We start from the raw sequence: 10,483 nt of genomic DNA, 5'->3' as shown, positions 1-10,483 counted from the left end.
CAGGTGTCCTGGCGTTTCATTGTGTTTAAGTTTGGGAATTGTTTCTATATTCTCACACTGCACTCTCCCACACAAAATATTTGAAGGGTGGTGTGTTTTGTGTGTTAAACCATACCACAGTGGCCAAAATGATCTTGCATGTTAATTGTCTTACAGCAGCTCAGGGAGGCATTCCTTGCTGTTTGGCCAAAATATATTGACATTGTTTATTGTGACTGTTGCCCATTTTGTGTTAACAGTAGGCACTGTTACCACAAGGCATCCTCAGGGCAGCATCTTGAATTTCCCATTGCACCACTTGAGAAGGCCACACTCACTGATAGATGCTCTACAGAGCTTTCTGGAAGAAGCAAACTTATATTTTATACATCAAGGTCCAAAAGCACATACCACTTAAGGTTTCAGTTTATAATTAGAGGTACAGCAAGGATCCTTTCTGCAGTGACATTCTGACTGGCCATTATACCCTTCCTCACCTTTCACTACCTTGTTACCTCATTGTTCCAATGGGATAACATTTCCAGAAGCAGGTGTATTTATCACATAGACTCCCCTGTGGTTAATGAGGTTAAAATAATTTCCATAACTGTAGTTGCTAAAAGCTCTAGTATTTGTACTATAAGCATCCATGGTGCAGAGTTTTTCTGCATAAACAGAATTCCTTTATGTGAGACATACCAAGATTATGGTCCAGTTGGTGAGCAATGACTACTGTAAAATGGAAGAAATTCTCTTTGAGTAATTTGCAAACTGCTGCCCCCAAATGAGGGTAGCATATTTCTGAGATCCAAGCCAATCCAAATATATTAGAAAAATCCTAGCCCACAAACAGATGCCCAGAATCGTGTGGCAAACGAGGATCAAGATGAACACTTTACCAGTTACTGAAACTGTCAAGAAGTTGACTTGTTCAACATTGATAAATTTGACTGGTTCCAGATCTCAAAGTGAATTAAAGAAACAAGAAGGCTGGCCTACATGTGGACAGATGGAAACTACTAAATTGATCACATTTAATATATCTTTTTCACCCTTGAGACATTTCTGTTCAACTAGTTGTAACTAGAGCTGTCCACCACTATAGCTGACTCCATGAAGGACCAATGGGTCCCCCAGCCATGGGAACTTTGGGGCAGTTGTGAATTCTCTGCCTTGACATCAGCTTATGATGTTATCTCCTCTTTTCATTAAGCTGCATTTCATGGCTGTAAATTGAGTCTCATTGCTACCTGTCATATACAATTACTCAAATGTGGTAGAGTGCCTTGTGGCCATTTATCTGTAGCATCCCTCAAAAGGTCCCTAAACAGGTCCTGAGGACGATCAGGGACCTCCAGCAGGCTCTTCAACATAACCACGATGGTAGCAGTCATCCTGGATGAAGGACTGATCCGTGTAGAGGGCACGCATCTCCGTGTGGAGGACCACTGGTAGGTCCTGGAAACCAAGAGCTTCTTAGGCTATAGACAAAGGACAAGGGTGTGGGCCTCCAAGCATAGGCTGTAGGTGATCCCCCAAGAGATAGGTGGAAGGCTTGGCCAGTGCTGCGGGCTGGGTGGTGGCCTTCTGAGGAATCACCACTTGGGTGGGGCTCAAGTGCCAACTGGATTCCCTCTAGAAAGACTAAGAGGGTGTTGTTGCTTTTTGTTAAATTCCTAGGGTAAATATTAAATTTTGTGTGTGTGTGTGTGTGTGTGTGTGTGTGTGTCTGTGAGAGAGAGAGAGAGAGAGAGAGAGAGAGTAAATTCTCTAATATGGTATACTTTTTTTAACCTAATTACTTTAAAATTTTATTTTAAAAAGTTTTATTGCTATTTATTTGACCTACCAACAGACTGCACATATTTAACTTGTGTGTTTTGCTAAGTGTTGACATATGTGTATATAGTTGTGAAATCCTCACCATGATCAATAGTGAACATATGTGCCACCCCTAGAAGTGTCCTCCTGTCCCTCAGTAATCCTTCCTTTCAGGATACTATTGATCTGCTTTGACCAATACAGGTTAGTATTTTCTGGAGTTTTATATTAATGGAGTTAGGCAATATATACTCTTTTCTTGGCTTTTGATTCAGCCTAATGATTTTGGGAATTATCTATGTATTTGTGAATATTAATAGTTCACTCCTTTTTATTGCCGTGTAGTATTCCATTGTATGTATATACAACAATTTGCTTATTCATTCTCCTGTTGATGAACATCTGGTTTGTTCCCAGTTTGGAAGCTACTGTGAACCTTCATGCACAAATCTTTGTGTATGCCTGAGCTTTCTTTCTCTTAATAAAAACTTAATGAATAGAATTACTGGATCATATAACAGGTGTATGTTTAATATTTTAAGAATCTAAAAAAAATAAATAAATAAGAATCTGCAGAGCTGTTTTTTCAAAGTAGTTGTACCATGTTACTTTTACTTTTCTGTCAGTAGTGTTTAAGATTTCTAGTCCCTCTATCCTTGCCATAAGTTGGTATAGCCAACATTTTTTATTTTAACCATTCAATAAATATATAATAATATCATAATATGGCTTTAATTTGCATTTTTCTTACAACTAGTGATATTGAGTGTCTTTTGCTGTGCTTACTATCATCTTTGTATCTTCTTAAGTGTATTTTCAGATCTTCTGTCCATTTCTTCAGGGGTTCTTATTGAGTGTTGTGGTTGTTATAATATTCTGAATAGCCTTTTCGCTCATATATACTTTGCAAATATTTTATTCCAATCTGTGTCTTGACTCTTCATTCTCAAAGTTTTGTGAAGATAATTTTGTAATTTTGATAAAGGTCAACTTATTTTGTTCTTTTTATGGATATTGTATATCCTCCATCATATCTAATAAATCTTTGCTTAACCTTTATATTTAAAAGGTTTCTTATAACCTTTCTTCTAGAAGCTTTACAGTTTTTGGTTTTACATGATAATCTATGATCCATTTTGGATTGCTTTTTTAATGTGGTACAAGTTATTGAAGTTCTTCTTTTGTTTTCCATTCAGTTGTTCCAGCACCATTTGTTAAAAAGACTGTCCTTTCTTCAGGGATTTATTTGCCTTTGCACTTTTGTCAAAAATCAGTTGTCCATATTTGTGGGGGTCTATTTCTGTTCTTTCTCTCCTATTCTTTTGATCTTTTTGTCTATTATTACACAAATACCCCACTATCTTGAGTGTTGTTCCTTTATAATAAGTTTTGAAATCAGACTGGTAGTCCTCTAGTTTTTTTCTTTTTTAAAGTTCATTTGGCTATTTTAGATCCTTTGCATTTCTATGTAAATTTTAGAATAAGTATGTCAAGTTCTGTAAGAAAAATATTGGATTTTGATCATTTTGGAGAAAATGGTTATCTTAATGATGTTAATTATTCAGATTAGTGAATAAGGTTTCTCCGCATGTTTAGGTTATTGTTAATTTCTCTCAGTGATATTCTGTAGTTTTCAGTTAGATCTTTCACAACATTTGTCAGGAATATTGCTAATTATTTATAAAAATAAAACATTTTGGGGATCCCTGGGTGGCGCAGCGGTTTAGTGCCTGCCTTTGGCCCAGGGAGCCATCCTGGAGACCGGGGATCGAATCCCACATCGGGCTCCCAGTGCATGGAGCCTGCTTATCCCTCTGCCTGTGTCTCTGCCTCTCTCTCTCTGTGTGACTATCATAAATAAATAAAAATTAAAAAATAAATAAAACATTTTGTGGGGGGGGCGGGGCAAGATGGCAGAAGAGTAGGGTCCCCAAGTCACCTGTCCCCACCAACTTACCTAAATCACTTTCAACTCATTCTGAAAACCTACGAATTCGGCCGGAGATTTTTAAAATGAACAGCTGGAACGCTACAGACAGTTGCGTTTCTAACAAGGTAGGAAGACGGGGAAAAAAAAGAAATAAAAACAGAATCAACTGGGGGAGGGGCCCCGCGAGGAGCTGGGCTAAGGGGGGTGCGGCGAGAGCCTCCAGGACAGGAAAGCCCAGCCCCGGAGAAGCAGGAGCTTTAAAAATCTGCACCGTCATGAATAAATAAATAAAATCTTTAAATAAATAAATAAATAAATATAGTACAGCACAGTAAAAAAAAAAAAATCTGCACCGGATCCTTCCCGGAGGGAAAGGCGGTCGCAGGGAGCTCCGGCAGGATCCCAGGAGGGGCAGTGGAGCCCCGAGGCTACCAAGGTCACTAACAGGAGGGGCGCCCGGGGAGCACCCACACCCTGCCGGCTGAGCTCCCTACAGGGCTGGAGCACAAGTCGGGCGGGGCTGGGGAGCCGGATTTCAACGGCACAGGCCCCAGAGCCCAGGGCGCAGGGGACACAGCCAGGATCCTGTGCTCCCCCCAAGGCGGAGGCGGGGAGGGCGCAGGACAGCGAGGACACACCTGCTGCTGGGCGCCCCGAGCTGTGCAGGTCAGCGCCCCCCCCACCTGAGCATCCAGGCCCCTGCGGACTGGGAGCTGCGGGAGTTACTGCGGGAGCTGACTCCAGGGCTGGAGAGCTGGCCACCGCCAGTGGGGTTGTTCCTCCTGGTGCCACCTTGTGCCAGGGACGGAGTGGGGCTGCCAGGGAGCAGGGGCCTCACGGGTCAACAGCTTCCACCGAGCTGTGTACCTGGCAGGGGACGGGGAAGCTCCCCCAGGTGCATACACCTGAGAGTCAGCACAGCAGGCCCCTCCCCCAGAAGACCAGCTGGAAGGACAAGGGAAGAGCAAGTTCTTGACCAAGCAGCACTGGAAAGCTCTAGGGGAAGTCGAGGGATTTACAGTATATAGAACCAGAGGATACCCCGCCTTGTTTTTTGTTTGTTTGTTTTTATTTGTTTTTTCTTTCTTTTTTTTTCTTCCTTTTTCCAGTACAACTCGTTTTTAGCCACTCTGCACTGAGCAAAATGACTAGAAAGAAGAACTCACCACAAAAGAAAGAATCAGAAACAGTCCTCTCTCCCACAGAGTTACAGAATTTGGATTACAATTCAATGTCAGAAAGCCAGTTCAGAAGCACGATTATTAAGCTACTGGTGGCTCTGGAAAAAAGCAAAAGGATTCAAGAGACTTCATGACTATGGAATTTAGATCTAATCAGACCAAAATTAAAAATCAATTAAATGAGATGCAATCCAAACTGGAGGTCCTAACGACCAGGGTTAATGAGGTAGAAGAACGAGTGAGTGATATAGAAAACTGGTTGATGGCAAGGAAGGAAACTGAGGAAAAAAGAGAAAAACTATTAAAAGACCATGAGGAAAGGTTAAGGGAAATAAATGACAGCCTCAGAAAGAAAAGTCTATGTTTAATTGGGGTTCAAAAGGGCGCCAAAAGGGACAGAGGACCAGAAAGTGTATTTGAAGAATCATAGCTGAGAACTTCCCTAATTTGGGGAGGGAAATAGGCATTCAGATCCAGGAGATGGAGAGGTTTCCCCCCCCCCCTTAAAATCAATAAAACCCTTCAACACCTCATCATTTAATAGTGAAACATGCAAATTCCAAAGATAAGAGAAAATCCTTAAAGCAGCAAGAGACAAGAGATCCCTAACTTATATGTGGAGAAATATTAGATTAACAGCAGAACTTTTCACAGAGACCTGGCAGGCAAGAAAGGGCTGGCAGGATATATTCAGGGTCCTAAGTGAGAAGAACATGCAGCCAAGAATACTTTATCCAGCAAGGCTCTCATTCAGAATGGAGGGAGAGATAAAGATCTTCCAAGATAGGCATAAGCTGAAAGAATATGTGACCACCAAAGCAGCTCTGCAAGAAATGTTAAGGGGGACTCTGTAAAAGAAAGAGGACACCCAAAGAAATAATCCACAAAAACAGGGACTGGATAGGTATTATGATGACACTAAATTAATATATTTCAATAGTAACTCTGAACGTGAATGGGCTTAATGATCCCATCAAAAGACATGGGGTTTCAGACTGGATAAAACAGCAAGACCCATCTATTTGCTGTCTACAAGAGATTCATTTTAGTCCTAAGGACACTTACAGCCTGAAAATAAGAGGTTGGAGAACAATTTACCATTCAAATGGTCCTCAAAAGAAAGCAGGGGTAGCAATCCTCATATCAGATAAATTAAAGTTTATCCCAAAGACTGTAGTAAGAGATGAAGAGGGACACTATATCATACTTAAAGGATCTATCCAACAAGAGGACCTAACAATCATGAATATTTATGCCTCTAGTGTGGGAGTGGCCAAGTATATCAATCAATTAATAACCAAAATAAAAACATACTCAGATAAAATACACTAATACTGGGAGACTTCAACATGGCGCTTTCTGCAAATGACAGATCTTCTAAGCACAACAACTCCAAAGAAACAAGAGCTTTAAATGATACACTGGACCAGATGGATTTCACAGATATTTACAGAACTTTACATCCAAACGCAACTGAATACACATTCTTCTCAAGTGCACATGGAACTTTCTCCAGAATAGACCATATACTGGGTCACAAATCACATCTTAACTGATACCAAAAGATTGGGATGTCCCCTGCTTATTTTCAGACCATAATGCTTTGAACCTGGAACCCAGTCACAAGAAGAAATTTGGAAGAAATTCAAACATGTGGAGGTTAAAGACCATCCTGCTAAAAGATGAAAGGGTCAACCAGGAAGAATTAAAAAGATTCATGGAAATTAATGAGAATAAAGATACAACCATTCAAAATCTTTGAGATACAGCAAAAGCAGTCCTGAGGGGAAAATACATTGCAATACAAGCATCCCTCAAAAAACTGGAAAAAACTCAAATACACAAGCTAACCTTGCACCTAAAGGAACTGGAGAAAGAACAGCAAATAAAACCTACACCAAGCAGAAGAAGAGAGTTAATAAAGATTCAAGAGGAACTCAATGAAATAGAGACCAGAGGAACTGTAGAACAGATCAACAAAACTAGGAGTTGGTTCTTTGAAAGAATTAATAAGATAGATAAGTCATTAGCCAGCCTTATTAAAAACAAAAGAGAAAATACTCAAATTAATAAAATCACGAATGAAAAAGGAGAGATCATAACCGATACCAAGGAAATACAAACGATTTTAAAAACACATTATGAGCAGTTATACGCCAATAAATTAGGCAATCTGGAAGAAATGGACGCATGTCTGGAGAACCACAAACTACCAAAGCTGGAACAGGAAGAAATAGAAAACCTGAACAGCCCAATAACCAGGGAGGAAATTGAAGCAGTCATCAAAAACCTCCCAAGACACAAAAGTCCAGGGCCAGATGGCTTCCCAGGGGAATTCTATCAAACATTTAAAGAAGAAACAATACTCATTCTACTAAAGCTGTTCCAAAAGATAGAAAGGGATGGAATACTTCCAAACTCATTCTATGAGGCCAGCATCACCTTAATTCCAAAACCAAAGACCCCCACCAAAAAGGAGAATTATAGACCAATATCCCTGATGAACACAGATGCAAAAATTCTCAACAAGATACTAGCCAATTGGATCCAACAATACATTAAGAAGATTATTCACCATAACCAAGTGGGATTTATCCCTGGGATGCAAGGCTGGTTCAACACTCGTAAAGCAATGTGATTGATCATATCAATAAGAGAAAAAACAAGAACCATATGATCCTCTCAATAGATGCAGAGAAAGCATTTTACAAAATACAGCATACTCTTCAGAGTGTAGGGATAGAGGAAACATTCCTCGACATCTTAAAAGCCATCTACGAAAAGCCCACAGCAAATATCATTCTCAATGAGGAAACACTGGGAGCCTTTCCCCTAAGATCAGGAACAAGACAGGGATGTCCACTCTCACCACTGCTATTCAACATAGTACTAGAAGTCCTAGCCTCAGCAATCAGGCAACAAAAAGAAACAAAAGGCATTCAAATTGGCAAAGAAATCAAACTCTCCCTGTTGCAGATGACATAATACTGTACATAGAAAACCCAAAAGACTCCACCCCAAGATTGCTAGAACTCATACAGCAATTCGGGAGGGTGGCAGGATACAAAATCAATGCCCAGAAATCAGTGGCATTTCTATACACTAACAATGAGACTGAAGCAAAAGAAATTAAGGAATCAATCCCATTTACAATTGCACTCAAAAGCATAATACCTAGGAATACCTAGGAATAAATCTAATAATCTAACCAAAGAGGTGAAGGATCTATACCCTAAAAAATACAGAACACTTCTGAAAGACATTGAGGAAGCCACAAAGAGATGGAAAAATATTCCATGCTCATGGATTGGAAGAATTAATACTGTGAATATGTCAATGCTACCCAGGGCAATTTACACATTTAATGCAATCCCTATCAAAATACCATGGACTTTCTTCAGAGAGCTGGAACAAATCATCTATAATTTGTGTGGAATCAGAGAAGACCCCCCAATAGCCAGGGTGAATATTGAAAAAGAAAACCAGAGCTAAGGGCATCAGAATGCCAGATTTTAAGTTACACTACAAAGCTGTGAGCATCAAGACAGTGTGGTACTGGCACAAAAACAGACACATAGATCAATGGAACAGAATAGAGAACCCAGAAATGGCCCCTCAACTCTATGGTCAACTAATAATCGACAAAGCAGGAAAGAGGATCCACTGGAAAAGGACAGTCTCTTCAATAAATGGTGCTGAGGAAATTGGACAGCCATATGCAGAAGAATGAAACTAGACCATTCTCTTACACCAGGCACAAAGTTAAACTCAAAATGGATGAGAGATCTAAATGTGAGACAAGAATCCATCAAAATCCTAGAGGAGAACACAGGCAACACCCTTTTTGAACTTGGCCACAGCAACTTCTTGTAAGATACATCTATGAAGGCAAGGGAAACAAAAGCAAAAATGAATTATTGGGACTTCATCAAGATAATAAGCTTCTGCACAGCAAAAGAAACAGTCAATAAAACCAAAGACAACCTACAGAATGGGAGAAGAGGATGTGGAGAAAGGGGAACCCTCTTGCCCTGTTGGTGGGAATGTGAACTGGTACAGCCACTGTGGAAAACTGTGTGAAGGTTCCTCAAAGAGTTAAAAATAGAGCTACCCTACGACCCAGCAATTGCACTACTAGGGATTTACCCCAAAGATACAGATGTAGTGAAACGCCAGAACACCTGCACCCCACTGTATGATTTATCCTTAGATAAAGCCAAGCTGTGGAAGGAGCCTCAGTGTCCATCGACAGATGAATGGATAAAGAAGATGTGTTTATGTATACAATGGAATATTACTCTGCCATTAGAAATGAAAAATACCCACCATTTGCTTCGACATGGATGGAACTGGAGGGTATTATGCTGAGTGAAGCAAGTCCATCGGAGAAGGACAAATATTATATGGTCTCATTCATTCAAGGAATATAAAAAATAGTGAAAGGGAATAATGGAGAAAGGAGAGAAAATGAGTGGGAAATATCAGTGAGGGTGACAACATGAGAGACTCCTAACTCTGGGAAACGAACAAGGGGTGGTGGAAAGGGAGGTGGGTGGGGAGATGGGGTGACTGGGTGATGGGCACTGAGGAGGTCACTTGATGGGATGAGCACTGGGTGTTATGCTATATGTTGGCAAATTGAACTAAAAAAAAAACATTTTGTCAGAATTTTTTTGTTGTGGTGTAATATTATTCTTTAATAAATATCCCCTCCAGTTGCTTGTTGTTAGTATATAAAAACAAAATTGTTATATATTCATCTTACATCCTTTGAGCTTTCTAAACTAATTTATTTAGTAATTTTTTTGTAAATTCTATCAGATTTCTACATAGCGATCTAGTATTACCTATAAATAAAGGTAATCTTAGATCTCCCTTCTAATCTGGATGCCTTGTATTTCTCTTTTTCACCTGATTGCACTGGCCAAAATCTTTAGTAGTATAGTGTTCAATAGAAGTAGTGGCAATAGACATTCTTTTCTTGTTCCTGATCTTGGGTGGGGGTAAAAGTGGTAGCTTTTAATGGTAAAAGATTTTTTCCATAGATTCCCTTATTGTATTGAAAAGTTCCCTCTGTTGCCAGTTTTCTGAAAGTTATTTGGAAAGGATATTGGATTTTGTCAGATGATTTTCTGATCATTTGATTTGATCATATGATGATTCATTTCGGTTTGTTAATATTAATAACTTACATTACATTAACCTTTTAATATATTGTTGAATTCAGTTTGCTAGTATTTTGTCGAGGACTTTTCCCCCTATGTTCATCAGATATATTGGCCTGTAATTTTCTTTTCTTGTAGTGTCCTTGTTTGGTTTTGGTACCGGGTAATGCTGGTCTTGTATAATGAGTTTGGAAATGTTCCTTCCTCTTCTGTTTTTGGAACACCTTGAGAAGGATTGGTATTCTTCAGATGTTTGGTAGAATTCACCAGTTAAGACATCTGGTCTTAGACTTTTCTTTGTTGGGAGGTTTTTGATTACTGATTCAAACTTCTTACTAGCAATTGGTCTGTTCAGTTTTCTATTTCTTCATGATTCAGTCTTTGTAGTTGTATGTTTCTAGGAATTT

Source organism: Canis lupus, chromosome 8 (genome assembly GCF_003254725.2).
Source record: "Canis lupus dingo isolate Sandy chromosome 8, ASM325472v2, whole genome shotgun sequence".
Classification (NCBI taxonomy): Eukaryota; Metazoa; Chordata; class Mammalia; order Carnivora; family Canidae; genus Canis; species Canis lupus.
Note: the sequence above shows the minus strand (reverse complement) of the source record.